At 45.7% G+C, this 22,346-nt stretch overlaps 2 pseudogenes; both read left to right on the top strand.

Moving 5' to 3' along the window:
• LOC147736898 (uncharacterized) lies at positions 1–1,814 on the top strand (annotated as a pseudogene).
• Positions 1,815–2,153: 339 nt separating this feature from the next.
• LOC147736897 (uncharacterized) overlaps positions 2,154–22,346 on the top strand; it is a 46,056-nt pseudogene continuing 25,863 nt past the window's right edge.

Below are 22,346 nucleotides of genomic sequence, written 5' to 3'. Positions count from 1 at the left end.
ATGTTAGTTAAAACAAAACTACAAACACGCGACAACACACGCAACCTTGTGATTCGAGTCATCCCAGGAAGATGCGGATTCACATACCTAACCTCTAATGAGGGAGAAACGGTACCAATAGCATACAAATCACACTTGTACACAAAAGCTGAAATGAAATTTAGCCCAACGGAAAAAATTCTAACCACGGTACAGACTGCTGTAGCGAAAGAAAGAGCCCTAGCACAAGGTAAACGAATAATCATCGTGACACCAATACCAGCCCTGGAGGCGGTAACAAAGGCAAACATTCCGAATGCTAAAGCACTACATCCGAGATGGATACAGTGGGCTAATTCCCTTGCTGCAACAGACGTGGTATACGAATTTGATCCTAATTTAAAAACACAAGAATTTCTCCAATATGAATTTGAATGTCCTCTGCCGACCGAAATCCTGCCTCTAGAACATTACGGCTGTATAATATATACGGACGGATCAGCACAACCCGCAGTTGGGGGTAAACATGCTTACAGTGCTGCGTGCGCGATTGTTAAAGGTCGCTGGCACGAAGGGAAATTTAGACCACTGGTAACTAAAACACAATCTCTAGGAGATTGTACAGCTCAGCGAGCTGAACTACTAGCATTCAAGATGGCGCTTGAAAATACCGATCGAGAATTCCCCACACTCATAGTGTGCGATTCATATTATTGCGTTCAGTCTTACAATGAATACTTGCAGATCTGGGTTCAGAACGGTTTTAAAGATGCAAAAGGTGGCACAATCAAGCATAAAATGCTTTGGGAACAAGTAGTTCTTTTACAAAAAGAACTACAAAAGACTCACGTGATACATACACTGAGTCATCAACGTGATGGCGTTCACGTTGCAGGGAATTCATTGGCTGATGAGGCCGCGAAGGCAGCTGTGCAAACGGCTTCCGTAGCTGCCATCACCCGGTCAAAAACAAAAATAGACAGCGAAATATTACAGGCTGTCTGCGCTACGGTAAAAGATGCGATAGAAACACTCCCGAAAGGCTTTCCAGTAAAGTACTCATACATAACTGATGCGAATAACGTTCCATTTGCTTGAATCCCTGGAGTGGGGGATAGGGCAATTCCAAACATGGAACATAGGTTAGGACTCATTATAGCGGCACACGAAGGGCTTGCTTCTGTACATGCTGGCATTTCAGCCACAGTATCATTATTAAAACAGAGATACTGGTGGCCAAGAATGAGAAGACAAACTAGGAACTATGTTCTAGAATGTGAAATATGTCAAAGAATGAAGGTATCAACAGTGAAACGACCAGCACAGACGCCCCTTCTAATCTCAGATAAACCATTAGCCTGTGTTTACCTGGACCACTGCGGTCCCTTACAAAGGGATGGTAACTATAAATATATCATGGTCGCAGTGGATTCATGCACGAGATTCATATGGATGTGGCCCCAGCGATCGGCTGACGCCAGAACTGTTATAAAGGATTTGCGAGTCTTTATCGGCACATACGCAATTGGCATACTACATTCTGACCAGGGTCCTGCTTTTAGCTCTCGAGCTTATAAGGAGGCCATGACCAGCATGGGCATTGCATTGCGGTACTCTTGTCCCTTTCATCCTGAGGGAAACGGAATTGTGGAAAGAAAAAACCGTGACATAAAGCAATCTATAACGGCAAAGGTATTAGGTTCGGGAGCTGGGTGGGTCAAACATTTAATAAGTGTCCAACGTAGTCTTAATAATCTGCCAAGAAATTCTCTGAGAGGTCTCAGTCCGTACGAATTATTGTTTGGGACTAGAATGTTAATCCAGGACTTGGATAGTCAAACTTCAGTGGTGAAAGAAAAATGCTTTGATATCAAAGATCGTTTGGCTATTTTACAGGACTTAAATGAAACAAGAAAAGACCTGAGCAACATAAAGTTGAAACAGCAGCCAATAACCACTGAAGAGAAACCACCTGTCCCAGCAAGGCCTGTCTGGATTCCAAAAATCGGGGATCTGGTCAGAGAGAAGATCACGGTAAAGAAGGAATTTGGGCCTTCTTACAGAAAAGCAGTTCCTGTCTTGTCTGTCAACGGGACAAGATCAGTAGTACTACCGCCCCTTGCTGGTAAAAAGGAGAACCGAGTTGTATCCATCGACCTGGTTAAACCACAATCATGTGGCCGATAACAAGTAGTAGGCCAAGTGGACTCCCAAGAAGTAGTAGAACACCAAAGTTTGCTACAAAAACAGAGGTTCAAACTGAAAGACTAATCACATCTGATAAACCTACAGTGATTCAACAAGGACTATGCAACAAAGCCATGGAACTTAAACCTCTTGAAACCCAAATCAAAATTTCACATCAAGAAACACCATTCTACAGTGATGTAACTATTGACTATGCTAATGAAACAAAGCAAATACCAATTGACAGAACAGCATCCGGCTACTTCATCAACTTCGATGATTTTTCTGAGGATCCAAGTGAACCTAAGGTATAGCCAACAACAAAAACTTTTAAAGACAAAGCGAAGGAACTCTATCATCAACTAAAAGAAACCTATCTGATTTCTCCATGGATTGAAATTTGGGTGGCACTAGGTGTATTTGTCCTCATACTTTGGCTCATCATGGTACTATGCTTGGGACACTTCATTGAGGGAAAATATGCTACAATGGACACAGCAAGTCAGAATATCAACTTGGTCTTAAAACCACACAAGTCTTCACACATCGAGAAAAGAGAACTTTCTTCAGTAAACTTCACAGCCAATCCTATACCCGGTGGGGTAGCATGGGACAAAACTGAGTACGAAATATATGGTCCGGTTGAGCTCCTGAAGTATCCACATCAATTCAAGATTTCATTGAATGACTTTGTAAAACCAAGCACATTCGCTGATGATTGGGACTTTGAAAGTATTAATGATATGATGTCTGATCTAGTGATGTCTGCTAAATTTACAGAACATGATTATTTGCAAGGTTCATCTAATTACGATCAAATGTTTTGTTTCAACCATTATGGTAACCATTATCTGCATAAATCTACTCAACCTAGAAATGTTTTAAATTATAACCAATGGGAACATTGTGCAACTCCACCAAAAGGCACTTCAAAAACGTTTTATGATAAATATTCATACTTTTCAGGGTTTAACACAAGTAATGCAGAAAAATTCTATTTCAAATTGTTAAATAAGACAGGAGTGAAAACCATGCTTACGAACACAAAATTGATATATTCGGACTGATTTTTTGAAAAAATGAATACATTCGGTTTTGATTTCTGGAACAATAATATTGAAACGAAAACGATCTGGGGCACAGAAGATTGGCAAGTGCAAGGTACAGAATCATTATTTAGAGCCTGCATGATCCCAGAACAAATTATATTTTTGAATGACACTATTCAACTGACTACCTGTCTTGGCCTAGCCAAAATCAAAGACTTAAACAAACCGTCTATTCCAAAGCCAACACCTGACAGTAATAGCACTATAGATGTTGAGATAGACGTATCCCATATTTTAAACCAAAACAGAACACATCCTGATTGGAAACAATGGTTGATCTGGCCCACAGACACAAATAACTGTCAAGACAGATTCCTGAACAAAATACAGGGGTTCACATTGACCAGGCCAGACCCTAGATACTCCCAGAGACAACATCCAGGGATTGTAACTACTTACAATGTGGGGAAACTGTGCCTTCAATGGCTACATACATCCACACTTGCAGAAATTAAGCAACACTTAACTTTACTTAAAGAAGGTGCTGACTTGCGTGATTTCATTATGGGACGGCGCAAGCAGCGTCAAAAACGTTTCATAGCGGCCTCTATATATATGCAGCTTATAACGAAGCTTGGAAAGAAACTCAAATTGAGACAGCAGAAAAAATACGGGAAATTGACCGTGTTAATTTGGAAAAATCACTTTCTGTTGTGGATAATGGGTTAATGACTCTGTCTTCCAGAATATATTCACTGGACAGTATTGTATCTTCTGCAATCGATAAAATAGAGCAAGACTTACTGATGTTGCAACACGGTCAGTCTCAATTACGTTCTATTGTACAGCTTGGCTGGACGTTACAAAATCTGCGTTCAGGCTATGTGCCTTGGCGTTTAATCAACACAACGTCACTATTCAATATCTTTAACCTTACTGATAAACAAATCAGTTTGGCACAAAAGGGTGCTGATTATACAATTCTGAGCATTGAAAAACTTGAGAGATTACCATTGACAATGTCAGAACGACCTGTCATTGAATGGATAATACATGGGATAATAAATATTCCGATAAAAACTTTCCAGTTTCAATACTGCCAAAAATATATACAGGCAGGCCAGTATGAAAGGTTGGGTAAAGGATACATTAAGTCAACATGGAACTTGCCCTATACACACACATGTGTCAGTAATAAAGGACAGAGTGTATTTCTTAGTGGTAATAATTGTGAAAAATCACTAAGTGGTATACTTCTGTGTCAGGGTATACGTTTGCATGGGGCCTGTGAAGGGACTTCAAATAACCTTTCATGTCACCAGCTCGGCACACCTGCAACACAAATAGAACCATTCTTTAGAAGACTTTCGAACGGGAGTTACATTCTAATTGTAGATCACAGATGTTGTGGCTTGAAAACCTTATCTAGTAAGCGTGACTTCCAGGGTCATGTGCTGTGAAAGAGTATTGTTCCCGAATGATGCTCCAGACAGGGAGGGAAGGTTATGGCCCAGTTTAAAAATCTCTTCTATTCGAATTGATACTTTAAGCAGAATGAAGACAGTGCTCCTACAGACGCCAACCCATTTGACGTCATCAAAAGAAACGTATGATCTCCAAGTTGCAAGGACAACGGCAGAGATTCATTCATTGTTATCAACAAATTGCCTCCTACACTTCGCAGAAATGCTAAACGAAATTCTAAACATTTCTGATACGAGTGGTATCGCGAGTGTATTTAAGACAGTTTTTTCAGGAGCTTTAACCCCATTCAAAGCGATCCTGGGTATTTTTCCAAATTTCGTCCATTCCATCTTTGGCGGACTACCAATCCTGTTGGGACTAGTAGCAGGCATTTTATTTTTGCTACTGTTGCTTCGCTATGGCAAGCCATGTCACAGACAAGACTCCAGCAACAATGGAAGAAACGATCCTAGCTATACGCTACCGGGACCGCATAACTAAAGTCCTTGGATTAGCCCGGCTACGAGATCTGAATATGACCTGGTTTCTTTTGTTCAGACCCTTATGGCAGAATTGTGTTATGCCTGTATTAAGGTGCATGCTATGCGGCGAGGAATGCGTGTTGGACACCTGTCTCACACTACAATCAGAAGTGCCATTGGATGCAGAAACTTTGTTGAGTCCAGTAACGGCTCATGCATTGTGCTGTCCCCAGCGGCTACCTATCCTGATGACGGCATTCGTGGAGACTTCACCACTACGATTGAAGGGTAGTGAAGTACAAGATGAAAGCAGCATCGATCAGGTACGACCTTCTGTCAGCTATGCTGATCAAACCATCACTGAAAGCGATCATGCCCATGACTGCATGGTAGCAACATTTTCCAACCTAGTCGAACTTTCACCAAAAGCTGAAGACTGTTTTTTCAATAGTCTATCTGAAATGATGTTTTCACCAGAACAGAGAGAATAACTTTAAGCAACGTGCACACAGCGTTCCCTGAACTCTGAATTTGGCCTTCAACTTTAAAAACAAAGCCACTAAGAATTTTTTCCCGTCTTCCCCTGAAAACGAGAACTTTTTCTCCAAATCCAAAATATTTACCTTTTTGGCACTTATCTTCTGCTTAAAGTAAAACTATTCTTAGAGAACAGAGCTTCTATTTATAGGAACTCTGGAGACATTACCTCAACCTCAACCTCTAGCTTATTTACAAGTAAATTGTATTTTTATGTGATGAAGTGGTCTCGCACTTTTTCTTCTGTATTAAGAGCCATTTCATGTGTAATTTTCGCTTATCATTCATGCTGATTTAAAATGTGCATCATTCTTTGCATTATTATACTGCTTGATTGCATACAGTAGCTATACTCATTTTTTGTGTATTTCGCAATACCAATTTTCAAATGCAAATTAATGTATTTTGGGGTGGTTCGGTATACACATGCACTGTTAGTTATGTTTACTATTGCTTAGGTTAGTAAATATGGACATAAATTCCATGGAGTGGGTGTAGTATGTTTATCTAGGGATCTGTATCGATACTCCTATTTCTGACCCTTGTCCGGTTAATAAATCACTAATGGCCATACAACGGCACAGAAACCCGTTTTCTGATTAGGTCATAGCGCATGCTATCACATTAGGCAAGCACTATTCCTCCAGCCCCGCCTAGAAAGCATACCGAGTTCTCAAAACAAATCAAACCTCCAGCAGACCTGGGAAATCCCAGCAGCTATTGTTTTGATTCAGCCGAGAACTTCAGTAAAGAATGTAAGAACGACCAGTTCTTATGACATCCTTATTGACGTATTATGTCCATCCTTACGTCAAACTCGGCACCTTTCAGGTATAAATAATACCGACATTGCCCTAAGCAAACACACGGTGGTGACGAGCTTAGAGCAGCGCTACTTGCCGGAGAGCCCAGCTGATGCAGAAAGCCCACGGACGCTGCCCCTCCCTTTTGACGTGCTGAGAGAGACACTGCCTTTTCTCCTGCCGAGAAATCCAGCCTCCGGCGTTTCCAGCCGCCCTCGCGGGTAACTGGGATATCGAGTTCTGAGACTGAGATACCAGCCCTCCAGCCTTCTAAATCACAGGTACTGAACTGACTAACCCCTTACAGAGAATTCTTGAGTCAGATCCTTGGCAAAACAAACTTAACTTAAACTGCTACTTATTTACTCCCGCCCACGTATTAGGCTTAGGTCAGGTACACCGGGGTAGGCGTAGTTAGAAGCACCAGTTGAGAACGATTAGTCAATGGGATCTATGACAGAATATCGACTACAAAAATATTGACCTACAAGAATATCGAGTCAACAATATCGAGGGCAAAAATATCGACATCCTATCTACAACATGGTAAGTACAAAAATATCGAAAAAATAATTTCGTTGTAAAAAATATCGATGTTAAAAATATCGATTTTTTTTTAATATATATAAATGTAAAAGTAAGTATATAACACTAATAAATAAAATATACATATTTAAAAGTATCTAATAATGTTTAAAATTAATAAATAAAAATATATACATTAAAGATATAATATATATGTACTTAACAATAAGTATTAATAATTAATTTACTAAAAATACCCCATTACCCAAGAACTGAAAACTGACCCTGAACCCTAAAAAAACCCTTTACCCAAGAACTGAAAACTGACCCTGAACCCTAAAAATACCCCTTTACCCATGAACTGAAAACTGACCCTGAACCCTAAAAATACCCCTTTCCCCATGAACTGAAAACTGACCCTGAACCCTAAAAAATACCCCATTCCCCATGAACTGAAAACTGACCCTAAACCCTAAAAATACCCCTTTACCCATGAACTGAAAACTGACCCTGAACCCTAAAAATACCCCTTTCCCCATGAACTGAAAACTGACCCTGAACCCTAAAAAATACCCCTTTACCCATGAACTGAAAACTGACCCTGAACCCTAAAAATACCCCTTTACACAAAAACTGAAAACTGACCCTGAACCCTAAAAATACCCCCTTACCCAAGAACTGAAAACTGACCCTGAACCCTAAAAATACCCCTTTACCCAAGAACTGAAAACTGACCCTGAACCCTAAAAATACCCCTTTCCCCATGAACTGAAAACTGACCCTGAACCCTAAAAATACCCCTTTACCCATGAACTGAAAACTGACCCTGAACCCTAAAAATACCCCTTTCCCCATGAACTGAAAACTGACCCTGAACCCTAAAAAATACCCCTTTACCCATGAACTGAAAACTGACCCTGAACCCTAAAAATACCCCTTTACCCAAAAACAGAAAACTGACCCTGAACCCTAAAAATACCCCTTTACCCAAAAACCCAAAAATGACCCTGAACCCTAAAAATACTCCTTAACCCAAAGGTAAATAATATTATTTAATTAGCAATTAATAATTAATTAACAATAACAATAAAATAAATATATTAGCACATAAGCTGTAATTAATATAATTTAATAATTAATATCATTTTCCCCAATTAATTAATTAACAGTAACTAAAAATTATATATATAAATAAATTACTCTAATAATGTAATTAACTAACTAATATTATTTAATTACCAATTAATTACTAATTTAAAATATGTACCAAATTATATTAATTGATTAACTAATTAATATTAATTATTCGCCAATTAATTAGTTATAAATATTTAAAAACATATATTAATTAATTAATTATTATTAAATTACTCCCCACCCTATTCCCCTATAAACCCACATCCCGCTACAGAAAATATATATCAATTAATCAATTAATTATTTCCCAATTATCAATATTAATTAGCAATTAATTATAATTAATTAATTAATCCTACTAATTATTAATCAACTTACCATAATTAAATTACTTCCCACCCTATTCCCCTATAAACCCACAACCCGCTCCGGTACTAAAACATCAAATGTCCTTATAAATTTCTATATTATTATAGAAAATGTATACACATATAATAGTAATTATTTTAAATACTTAAATTAAACATATAACACATACATAATAAAAAACTATAAAATAATACAAATATCGATATTAGTGTCATCGAAATATTAACATCGATATATATGCTATCGATATTACTAACTTCGATATTACTTACATCGATATTAAGTATTTCGATATTACTTACCTTGGGTCGATATTCTGTCCTACGATATTCTTGCCTTCGATATTATGCTCCTTCGATATTACAGACTCGATATTATGGTAAGTCGATATTTCCAACTCGATATTTTGACTGTCTACCTAGTCAATGTATATATGTATGTATATCTTTTATCCATTTTAAGTATCATATGGCTAAGAAACCATATCAATGCTTTTACAGTATTATTTTGTAATCCTGCTTTTACTATATGCACTTTACTTAACCTTAAGTATTGCAATTGTAGCGATTCATTTCTCTTGTATGAGAAAAGAGACTGATCAATAAATAACACCTTTTTATTGAACACGCCCGTCTCTTCTTTTCACTACAATCTGGTGAAACTAAGAATGCACGTATTGACTGAGTAAAATAGCTGTCTTTTGTTTTCACACGACTCTAGAGATATACTCTTGATTAGGGAGAGCAAAGTTGTCATGTTCTATGGTTGCCAGAAACTAAATCCCTTCTTGTCTATCCAGGGAGGTTAAAATCCTCCTTGCCTATTCGGGAAAGTTTCTAGTGAACTCTGAGCTAGCTGGCACACATAACTTTAAGTCTAATATCGTCAGTAGAAGACCTAGTTAACCTCAGTCCTACGTCTATACTATTGAAGATATTATTCCAATGCGCAGAGCCTATTGGGATAATAGGAACTACACTACAAGGCACTCTCGTATACAGACCCCCGGGACCACGCACACAATTCAGCGACGACATCACGGACTTCATCAGCCCGCACGCCCTCCCCTCCGCTGACTACATGCTCCTAGGGGACCTCAACTTCCACCTGCAGAACAACAAGGACCGCAACACCGCCGCCCTGCTGGACAACCTCGCCAACCTCGGACTCAAGCAACTGGTCAACACCCCCACCCACTACGCCGGCCACACGCTTGATCCCGTCTTCTCTTCCAGCAAGCACATCACCTTCAGCCACTCCACCGGAATCCACTGGACCGACCACAGCTGCGTCCACTTCAGCTTCAGAAGAACCACGACCCACCACCACCCGCAATAGGTTCCTCACAGGAGCTGCTGCAAGATCACCGCCGAGCAGCTCACCACCTCCCTCAGCCAGAACCCACCCGCCAGCACAACGAACCCCAACGAAGCAGCCCGCAACTTCACGCAGTGGCTGACCGCCTGCGCCGACGACCTCGCGCCAATGAAGAATCCTCCCAGCAGACCCAGAAGCAAGAAGGCCTCCTGGTTCACCGACGAACTCAAGGACTCCAAAAAGAACTGCCGCACCCTCTAAAAAACCTGGCTCCGCGACCAGACCACAGACAACATGACCGCCCTCAAACACGCCACCCGCAAGCACCACCAGCTTATCCGCACCACCAAGAAGAAACCACTGAAGGAACGACTGGACAACAACGCCCACGACAACAAGGAACTCTTCAACATCGTCAAGGAGTTCTCCAACCCAAGCACCGGCAACAACGACATCACTCCTTCACAAGATCTCTGCGACTCTCTCGCCTCGTTCTTCCACCGCAAGATCGCCGACATCCACAACAGCTTTGACGCAACATCTACACACCCTACCGCCGAACCAACGCCCCCCACCGCCACCCTCCGCACCTGGACCACGGTGACCACCGAAGACACAGCCCGCATGATGAGCACCATCCACTCTGGATCTCCAACTGACCCCTGCCCCCACCACGTCTTCAACAAGGCCGACTCCACCATCGCACCCCAACTCCGGAACATCATCAACACCTCCTTCAACACCGCCACCTTCCCGGAGAGCTGGAATGAAGCCGAGCTCAGCGCCCTACTGAAGAAACCAACAGCGGACCGCACCGACCTCAAGAACTTCCGCCCCATCTCGCTCCTCCCTTTTCCTGCCAAAGTCATCGAGAAGACCGTCAACAGACAGCTTGCCGCCTTCCTCGAGGCGAACGGATCCCTCGACCCCTCGCAGTCCGGTTTCAGAGCCAACCACAGCACCAAGACCGCCCTCATCGCAGCCACCGACGACATCCGAGCCCTGCTCGACAACGGGGAAACAGCGGCACTCATCTTCCTGGACCACTCTGCAGCGTTCGACACTGTCTGCCACCGCACCCTAGTTCAACGCCTAAGCAACATCGGTATCCAAGAGAAGGCACTGGAGTGGATCATCTCGTTCCTCGCCGGAAGAACACAGAGAGTTCGCCTCCCCCTGTTTCGATCCGAGGCCACCGAAGTCATCTGCGGCGTCCCGCAAGGATCATCACTCAGCCCCACCCTCTTCAACGTCTACATGAGACCTCTTGCAGCCATCGCACGCCAGCACAACCTCAACATCATCTCCTACGCCGACGACACACAGCTGATCCTCTCTCTCACCCGAGACCCCAACACCGCCAGAACCAGTCTACACGAAGGGATGAAAGACGTCGCCGAATGGATGAAGAACAGCCGCCTGAAACTGAACTCAGACAAGACGGAAGTCCTCATCCTGGGACCATCGCCCTCCGCATGGGACGACTCCTGGTGGCCCCCTGCCCTGGGCACCACTCCCAAGCCAACAGACCACGCACGCAACCTGGGCTTCATCCTGGACTCCTCCCTCTCGATGACCAGACAAGTCAACGCCGTCTCCTCATCATGCTTCCGCTGGATCCCGACCGAAACCAGGAAGACGGTCACCCAGGCACTCGTCACCAGCCGACTGGACTACGGAAACACCCTCTACGCCCGAACCACAGCCAAGCTACAGAAAAGACTCCAACGCATCCAGAACGCCTCCGCTTGACTCATCCTGGACATCCCCCGACGCAGCCACATCTCCGGCCACCTGAGGGACCTGCACTGGCTCCCCGTCAGCAAGAGGATCACGTTCAGGCTCCTCACCCACGCACACAAGTCTCTCCACGACCTGGGCCCCAAGTACCTCAACGGCCGCCTGACCTTCTACACGCCCACCCGTCAACTACGTTCCACTAGCCTCGCCCTCGCCGCCGTACCACGCATCCGAAGAGCCACCGCCGGAGGCAGATCCTTCTCCTACCTGGCGGCCAAGACATGGAACTCCCTACCCATCCACCTTCGGCTGACCCAGGACCATCTCACCTTCAGGAGACAACTCAAGACCTGGCTGTTCGAGCAATAGCGGACCCCTTCCCCCAAGCGCCTTGAGAACCTTCCGGGTGAGTAGTGCGCTATACAAATGTTATGATTGATTGATTGATTGATTGATTGGATTCAACTTTCAAAAAGTTTTATTTTAAGCCAATCCATGAGGCTGCTTCTTTGGTGGTGAGTAAGCTTTGAACAAGCATAATCCTCGCCTCCGCTTCCTGACATAGAATGAGAAATGTCCTAGTTCACACAAAGAAAAGTTTCAATTCTATTAAGGACGCGGAGGCAAGGATTATCCCACCCTGGCTTTGTCTAGCCTTTCACCCCCTGGATTGTGGGTTCCAGTGATTGTTTCTTCAATTGAGAGAAGTATTAATTTTCTGGAGTTTTCGGTGTATATATATGACTGTACTGCTTTTGCATGATGTTCCTTTTGCATCTCTTCCTGACATTTTCTGTGTTTATCCACATCGCAATGTGATTCTGATGTATTCCACATTGTACTGGACAAGATATTACTATTTTCTCTCTTCCCTAGGCTCCGATCAGAAAACGGACTAGCGGGTAGAGGACTTCTTTCCATCAGCAGCAACGAAAGAGGAAGGACTAACGGCGGGGGATGCCTTTATGCTGTTGCATGGACTACTATTGGTTATTGTGTTACCATGACCACCGCTAAGCATGTTGGGCAGGGTAGTTTATGGTTGTTGTTTTTTTCACTGTGCTTTTAACTTGCGGTCCAATAAAAATGGAGAAAGGACTAGCATAATCTTCGCCTCCGCGTCCTTAATAGAATTGAAACTTTCCTTTCTGTGAACTAGGAACTTTCTCATTCCTAGAGTGAAAGTATTTTTTACCTTTTGAGTGTTTCAGGCTCATTTATGTGAAAATACTTCGGTGACTAGGGCAGTCTGCGCATATGCGGAGAAGCAGTGCGTGACGTTAGATTGTGAGAAGGACTTCAGGGTCAGCAACGGCAGAGTCAGCAGCACCGGATCCCGAGTGACAATGACAGTGCGCATGCATGCCGTCACACGCAAGCGCACTAAACCGGCAGAAGAGTGGGGAGCTTAAAAATACATGCATCTAAGACATGGACCTTAGTGCAGCTGTGCAGAATACTGCGCATGCGTGGAAACGCGGGGGTGTACAAACAGATGGGGTGAGGCTATCGATAGAACACCGGATACAGCTCTGCCCCCTCCCCCCTGTCCTGTGTAGGGCCTCACGCGGCTCCCATTCTTGGTTTCAGTTTCAACGGTTACCTCACTATCTCACTCTATAACAACGGTACTGTCATGATCCAAGCCAATGACACCTGTCTTTCGCTCTTTGACCACCTCTTCCCCTCCCTACTCCCCTCCTCTGTGACCGGGTTTTCCCCCGACTCTCCTTCTTGCTCCACCCATTACTCCCTCTCTCCTCCCCTGACCCCCCTACACTCCAATTGGCTGCACTCTCAAGAATCACAGGTCCGCCCTCTTCCCGCCCCCTCCCCTGTGACCTCCTCTCCTATTCCTCCCCCTCACAATATGCCCCCTCCCACTTCACTTCAGCCTCACCGCTAGCTAATGCGCTCCTCGTCCAATCTGCATCATCCCGGTACTCCAATCTCTTCTCCTCCCCCATTTTCCTTCCAGTCACCCCCCTTTTTAGTCCACCTCTCCTCCAACCTTCTCCCCCAGTGAACTTTCCCTACGCTCCCCTTATCCCTTCTTCCATACCTCCAGTCCACCTCCCCCTCCCCTCGTTATTCACCCGGATTTCGCCTCAATCCCACTGCATCTCTCTCCTCCCTCCCACTCCTCCAGCAATGCTATGCTACTCCCTTTCCCCCCCGGTAACCCTGTCCATTTCCCTCTCTCGGGTCCAACAGTACCACTTCCTTTCCCCAACCTCCCTTTCTCTCAACCCCCCCCACTCTGCCAGATGCCCGTTCCCTCACAGCCTCATCTCCTACCTGACATGCCCTCCACAACCACCTCACCTCTTTTCCTCCCAAACCTCCTTCATTCCCATGACTCCACACAGTCCTCCCCTCTCCTTCTTCCCTACCGCTGTGTTCCGCACCCTTCTCCCCCTAAAGTTATCCCTAATTCCTCTCCTTCTTGCAACACCAACAAAGGCAACTCTCCCTTAACCTCCGACTCATTAACTCCCGCTCTCAACCTCCACCTTTCCCCACTTTTGAACCTCACACCCCAACTCACCTCCTATCCCCCCACCTCTCCCTGCCTTCCACCACCAATTCCACCCCCACCTGTTTCCATCGATCCACCCAACCTTCCGTGCTCTGCATTACTCTCGCTGGAAAATAAGCTAGGTTCCCTTATCACCTCCATCTCCCAGCTTACAGCTGCAATTTCACTTCTAAGCTCTAAGATTTCCACCTTTCCTTGCACCCCCTCTCCTTCCCAACTTCCCACGAGATGCACCTCGCCCCCTCACCTCAATTTAGCCAAGCTCAATCAGTCGTCTGCAAACTTTGTTACCTCGCACAAGCCTTTGAACGCCGCCCTTCCTCAACCTGCATACCATAGCAACCCTACTATCTACACTATTCCAACCATCTCCTCTGTCAGAACCAAGCATCCACCTAAACCCTCCCGAGCACCCCCACATAAGCACAACATCCCGATCACCCTTCAGAGCCCAAGTGCCCCCGTCACCAAAACAGTCTTGACAGAGCTGCGCTGTCTGCTCCACAACTGCAGATCTGCAGTAAAACACAAACTTGAAATCTCAGATACCATCACCCACCACAATATTGACATGCTCTTCCTCACAGAGACCTGGTTCAAAGATACCTCGCATTCTATGTTTGATCTCCTATTACCTACAGGCTATTCTATACTTAGGAATGACAGAACTGACAACACGGGGGAGGTGTTGCAGTCATCTTTAGAAACTCCCTTCAACTGAAGTCCTCTCCTATCAGCTCCTTCCACACCTTTGAATGCCTTTCTTTTGAGCTACAAGTGCACCACCATTCACCCCTTAGATTCCATGTCATTTACCACCCGCCTCGTAGTGACACTTCTTTTTTGGAGGAACTCACTGACTTCATCAGTAACCAATACTCGCAAAGTGACAATCAGACCTTCGTGGGTGACTTCAATCTCCACTGGGGCTCACCGCAAGACTCCTCCGCAAACTCCCTGGCCACCTTCCTCTCTGTTAACGATCTCATCCAACACTGCACAGAATCAACACACTCTAAGGGCTCAATCCTGGACCTTGTTATTTCTAAAGCAGGCATGCTTTCCATCACTAGCCCTATTCACGTAGACTGGTCTGACCACCTCCTCATCCCATTCTCTATTCAACTATCACACGCTATAACACTTGGCCAACCCAAGAGGGCTATCTCCTGGTTCCGTGATGTTAAAAATATTGATGTCGGTCCCCTCTGTGAATCAGCTTTGTTATTACTTCCAAGGCTAGGCCCGAACCTAGATGTTGACGATCTCACCTCCCAATGCCTCACAGTTCTTGCAGATGAAATCAACAACGTCGCTCCACTCAAAAGAAAAAAGGTTAAGGCCCACCCCCTCAGCACCTTGGTTCAACAAATCCCTCTATGAAGAAAGGAAGCAGCTAAGATTCCTGGAGAAACAATGGAGGCAAGTGCCCTCCACCGATAACTTGTACACGCTTCGCTCAGCAAGATCCAAGTACCACAAACACATCTTCCTTGGGAAAGTGGCGCACTTCAAAACCCTCCTTGACTCAGCCAAAAATAGACCCAAAAAACTATTTGATCTCATCAAGAGTCCTGACTGCTCTCCCCCTTCCTCCAAGCTGGAGGATTCTGCAAAGAGAGCAGCGGATTTCGCTATATTCTTCGACGAAAAAGTGAAATCACTTGTGGATCAGGTCGCTCATCCTACCCCTCCAGAGGAGTGCAAATCCTTAGCCATTTGGCAAAACTTTGACCCCATATCTGAAGATGCCCTTCTCAAGTGCATCTGCGAAAGAAAGCCCTCCAACCATCATCTGGACCCCATCCCCAGTGCCATTGCCATTGACTTTTATACCCTTTCCCTCTCCTACTGGACCACTCTGGTCAACCTCTTCCTCTATCAAGGCTCCCTTCCTGTCTCCTTCAAAACTGGCAGGTCACCCCGCTTCCTAAAAAACCAACTGCTGATGCGTCTGACCTCAACAACTTCCGCCCCATCACTAACTTACCCTTTCTTGCGAAGATTACAGAAAGATGTGTAGCGAAACAACTCTCTCGTCATATCAAGGACAATGATCTTCTTGACAATTTCCAGTCTGGCTTCATTCAAAACTGCAGCACTGAAACAGCCCTACTGCAAGTGGTTGATGACGCACTGAGGATCCTCGACTCGGGGGTCCTGTCTTCTAATTCTCCTTGACCTTTCTGCTGCCTTTGACACTGTCAATCACAACACCCTCCTCAACATTCTTAAACAGAGAATGGGCATGGAGGGCACTGTGCTTAAATGGTTTGCCTCCTTCCTCTCTGATAGATCACAAATGATCAAAATAGCGAACAGTCTTTCATTTCCTGTGGCGGTAGGTCAAGGTGTTCCTCAAGGATCTATACTTGCACCCACATTGTTCAACCTCTATTTAGAACCACTAGGAAATCTCCTAAGTAAATCTGGGATCCACTATCATCTCTATGCTGATGACACTCAAATCTACCTCAAGGTTGCCTCCACTCATGATCTCTCTATCCTAAGCTCTACTCTCGACTCCATTCATAACTGGATGTTTACTCATCAACTGATTCTGAATCCCTCCAAAACCGAATTCCTCCTCTTCTCCTCTTCAATCTCTCCTCCCCCGGTGCAATCATGGATGGATCAGTTGAATCTACTGAACACTAAACCCATCATTGCCGACAGAGCATAATCCCTGGGTGTCATTCTCGACAAAAAACTCAATCTAACCCCCCACATCAATTCCATTGCAAAGTCTGCTCGATACCCTCTGCGCCTTCTTTGGGGAATCCGTCGCTTCTTCCCGGAGCAGGACCTTATAACCCTGGTGCAATCGCTGGTCCTCTCCAGACTTGACTACTGCAATTCTTTTCTTACTGCCCTCCCCAAATCCCACCTTTTCCACCTTAAATCTAATTTCCATTCAGCAGCTCGTTTCATTTATGGGACCAAAAGAAGCGACCACATCACACCGATGTTATCCACCCTCCGCTGGCTTCCAATCGAGGCTAGAGCTATCTACAAGACTGCTTGTATCACCCACAAAGCCTTGCACTCCTCCTCTCCTCGCTACCTGGCGAATAAACTGAAACTCTCTGGAGGGTCTAGACCATCACGTAATGCAGAAAATCTTCTGCTTGAACCTCCCACTTTCAAGAAGGAAAGAACGATGGCACAATCCTTTTCAGGCAACGCGGTGAGAATCTGGAACTCCCTTCCGCCGCATCTCGACCACCACCGCCTCCCGGGCCTTCAAAACTGACCTCAAAGTTCTCCTCCTTCAAAGACACTTCCAAAGTTAACCACATGCGTGCGGCGGCTATTTTTGCGCTGTGCGGCTTTTTTCAAAAAGCCGCGTTACATGACGAGCTCAGCTGGTCATGAGCGTGCGAGCGGCACAACTCATGACGAGCTGAGCTCGTCATGAGCAGGCAAGGGGTTAATTCACGCCCTCTCTATTATCTGAAGGAAGCCCTTCCATTATAGAAAAATCTACTGTACATGACTATGGAAGTGTCTTCCCAGTGTGTTCTTGTGGTTTGAGGGTCTGCCATTTATTGCGGTATTATCTTTCTACCTGTGTTTGGTCCTTGTGTGTAACATACACCCGTCACTTTCTCTTGTAACACACTGTTTGCTACCTCTTACATTTGTTTATTTCGATACCTGCACAAGTGCCACCATGGCCTACATAACGTTTGTTCTTGTGTTTGAGTGTCTGCCATATATTGCAGTATTATACCTCTATGTTTACTTTGTATGCTTTTGTAACCTGCACAGGTCACTTTTTCCTCCTGTAATGCACCCTTTGCTCCTCTTGTATTTTGTTGGCTCACGATTGTCTTTTTTGCCTCATGTAACTTAACGTTTGCTTTTGTAATTTGTTCACTTGTAATGTTCTCATGCTCATGTATCAGTTCTGTTCCTATCGGCGGCGGGGGAAATAATTGCTGCCTGCCACAGCCTCTGTCATGCCATGATGGCAGGCCGCCAGCCGCGGCCGAGGGGGCCGCAAATCGATTGCCTGCGCAGCGCCCCGCACCTGAGGCTGGCTATAGCAGCCGGCGAAAGTCAGCTCTGGGCTATACTGTCCTCGGCAGCATCAGCATGGTGCCTGAGAGGCTCAGGCCTCAGGCGCGGCAGAGTGCGACGGTGGTGCGGCCCACCTACGGACAGAAATCGCTCAGACACCAGTGGAGGAGTCACTATCCCCGGGTGCATGCTACCGAATTAGTGCACAACCGAGACAGTACGTTACTTGGCCAGGCAACCTGCTTGCCACTTTAGTAGCACTGTGTTGTCAAACTCACACTGTACACTACATGATGAAGTCCCTTACGGCGTATTTATTGGTCATGATGCAGCCGCGCTTTAATTAGGGCACGAGCCAGTAAGTAATATGTTTGCCGGCATCGGTGGAGCTTGTGTGTGCTCTGCTGCACGGCACTGCAAGAAGACATACTTTATCTGTGGCATAACGTCGCTCGACAGGAGTAGAAGTGGGCAGTGCTTTCATTTTGCTTAAGGTTGATCAAGCGTTTGGATCTTATTTTAGCTTTGCGTGTTTTGAGTAAATGCATTTAGCCTGGGCTTGTATGTAGTTGTCTACGGACTGCTTTTGCTCAGTGGAACATTATAGGCACAGAGAACAACTCTAGGCCAATAAGCAGCAATGGAGGGCCGCATTATGAAGTAAAGTTTACTAGATTGTGCTGCATGAAACGCAAATTACATGGCATAATGCTGCACATTGTGGGGCAGTATTTTTTTGCTATTTTGACTCGAATTAATACTACTTGGGTAAAAGATTTACATTGGTAGGACTAGTTTAACAAGTACTCTGCAGCAGGAAGAGAAGCTCCGCTGAAGGGTGAACCAGTAAAGCATGTATGCTGTAAGTGAGTGTGTTTTTAAAATGACATTTACAGTTTATGTTTAATACCGAGTACGCGCTGTTCTCTTAGTTTAGTCAATTGTGCAAGTAAGTGTTAACTAAACTCGCAGTAGTAGTAGGCAGCGCACCGGACCCCAGGGCCACTCACTTAATTATACTGCTGTGACATTTTAAAAATCATTTTTGAAATATATATAAAACTTTATAAATAAATAATCAGCCTGCTTGACTGTAACCGCAATGTGTGTAGCAGGCTCTCCTGAGGCTTCAACAGCATGGTATCACAGTGCAGACTGTTGGGGCCGGAGTCATCTGATTTATTCATTTCTGGCATCAGACCTGAGTCAGCTTTGTGATCTAGGCCCAGGTCGCGTGTGGGAGAGCGGCATGGAGTTTAGTGAAGCTCCTCGCCTGGTTTATTTATTTTTATCATTTGGGCTCTCTCTAAACAGCCTTAGTCCATCAGTTCACAGACTCTTCAGCGCGCGTACTGACTGTCACTCGAGACAGACTACATTTGACCTTACCTGTGTGTGCCTGAATCTGAAGGCGAGGTGTTGGATTCAGGGGACTTTTGACACTTGCTGTTCTCCAGGCTTCAAGCAGCATTACAGGGCATACACAATACCCGACTTAAGACAATGCTGCTTTTGTGCCGTTTCAATGTTTTCACTTCTTGCCCATGGACAGAAAACACATTTCAATTTTTGCCAGAAGTGTCATCTGGTGTATTTATGCTTGGGGTGTTACTTGTCACTCGCAGGATCACGCAGACGCACTGAGTGACACTAGAGATATTTATGCCAGGACATCAGGACAGGCTCTGGTGATGCTCAGGTCCACCACACCTCTGAAGGCCTCATGTGCACCCATCAATACCCCTTCTACATTGGTGGGGCATGTTCCAGTAAAGAGCTGTGTTCTCTACTAAACTGTTGTCTTGCCAGTGGGACTGATTGCACAGCTTCGCTCCAGGGGTTCTACAGCCTAAACGCAGGTCTTTGCTCCTATTGGTGTTAATTCTTAGCGGAGGCAAGTGACCTGCTTTCTAGATGTACATAGCTGCCAAGGTTTTAGATTGCTATGTGGAACATTTTCATAATTTAATTTTAAATATGAGTCAGCTGCCGCAGGCGTTTGCAGTAAGTAGTCCCTTGCTCAATTGAATCTAATTTCTAATATTTATATGATTCCCTCATCTAAATTGCTAGATTTTTGCTCGCAAGACAGTGTCACTCATAATCATTGAAATGTCACTTATAATTACACAAAAATTCTGAAAATGTCACACATAGCAATCTGGAACCTTGGCAGCTATGCTAACCTTCGTGCGCCAGTACATCGGGTGGGAAGAAGGGCTGCGGAGATCAGCAGATACGATGCTTTTATTTTTACAAATGGGGCTGATTCAAGCACTGTTGCTCTTTGGGTGGACGGTTTTTAACACCTCCTTTGCAGTAAAACGCCCAAAGTTCCACCAGTAGTTGGTGTGAAATCCGAGCAGTGATTAATGCTGTGATGCCGCTAATAAGGAGGTGTTCTTTTACTGGGTTACATATCACAGAAGTGGCCGAGATTTTGAAATGTATGCCAGTAAACTGAAAGCCTGCTGGGAGCGATCCATTCCGACGAGCGCGCGCATTACCAATAACATAAGACAATCGTGGGGCTCAGCTCACAGTAGCAATTGCTCGAATCTCGCACCCTGGGGTCCCTGAATACAGCAGCCCCCACTGCACGACATGTGACTGTGGTATCGTGACTGCTAGTTAATTTTACTCGTCTCACCTGTGACCTGCAGCTTCGGTTTCAGGAGCAGGCTGCTTTGCGCCGCACATGTGCAGTTTACATTGAACATGACTCAATATAGTCACACCCTAGCCTCCGCCCCGCCCTGAAGACCACGCAGTGGCGCGCACTGCTGCACTGCACCACATGTAAAGACTCTTGTGACTTTCATGGCGCACATCGCTTGTACGTGTGCGCAGGAGCGTAACTGTAAAACAAACTGGTCCCAAATCCAGTCAATGAGCGTACTGGGCTGAGGGGGCCCCTTGGAGCTAGGGGCCCTCGCACTGCGGGGGCCTTTCTTACGCCCATGGTGCAGCACCATTTAATTTATGGTGACTTGGAGGGCGCGTGTGCACCATTTAGGCTTGCTGCTGGCTCCTCTGAGACTGAGGGGCCCCCTGGGGCCCCTGGAGCGCATGGCCCCCCCTGCAATGCGGGGGCTGCGGGGGCCTGTGTTACGCCCCTGGTCCACCCCCCTGTGGCAGCCCGGGCTGAAACAGCCCCCCCCCCGACCCAGTACTTCGCAGGTCTTTAAAAGGCGATCCCCTTGTTAATGACGCTTTGTTGGTTTTTTCCCCCTTTCGAGAACCCCTGCATCGCCACTCTTTGCTGGTAGAATTAGAACTTTTAACAATACTAAGCCCTGTGAGGAATCGGGTTTTTAGGTCGAGCAGACATAGTCTGCACGAGACCTATTGCTGCCCGTATTTGGGAATGTAAACACGAGAGGGGCACGAGCGCAGATTTCACCTCGTGGGCGCGCACGGCGCCGTGCCCCTCTCGTGCCTCATATTCCCATGCGCAAAGACACTCACACAGCCACACTCACGCATGCGCACATACACAGCCACACGCATACACAGGCACACACACACTGCATACACACACGCACCCCCCTTAAACAGACTCCCGCGCACACAGACAGACACACGCACAGACGCACTCAAACACACACAGACACGCGCGTACAACCCCCCCACCCCCTCCACTCACGGGCTCTCGCGCACACATACACACGCACACAGACACACACACATATCCCCCCTCCACTCACCGTGCTCTTTTGTCACGTCGCCTCGCTGTGCTCTCCAGGCTCCGCACTCCTCTGGTGTTTTCTTCGGTGCATCACCATACGCGGGGCTTCCCTCACACTTGTTTCTTCTTCTGATCTACTACGGCGCTGACGTCAGTACGCCCAGGGCGTGGCCTAGGTGTTTCCTGGGGCTGACGTTGAGGTGGAAGCAGACTTGGGAGGTTGAGCTCCTAAAGATAGCGAACACCGGCGAATCCAAAGTTGGGTCGGTGTGACGGGCAGAGAGCCCGGGCTTCATCGGGTCAAGGTGGCCTCAGGCTGGAGAGGGTTTCAGTGATCTCCGAGACTGTGGATGTTAGAACTTGTCACTGCGAGGCGGTAAGCGCGGCGGAGCAGGTGATAGTGTTGAAGCTTTGCTGGTTGTGAGATGTTTTGTGAAGCCGATCACCGCAGCAGGGAGGGGTAATATCAGCAGGCGATAATGACGGGAGGGCAGATGTTGGGCGTGT

This window comes from Lissotriton vulgaris, chromosome 1_2 (genome assembly GCF_964263255.1).
Source record: "Lissotriton vulgaris chromosome 1_2, aLisVul1.2, whole genome shotgun sequence".
Taxonomy (NCBI): domain Eukaryota; kingdom Metazoa; phylum Chordata; class Amphibia; order Caudata; family Salamandridae; genus Lissotriton; species Lissotriton vulgaris.
This window is presented reverse-complemented; position numbering and strand designations above follow the sequence as displayed.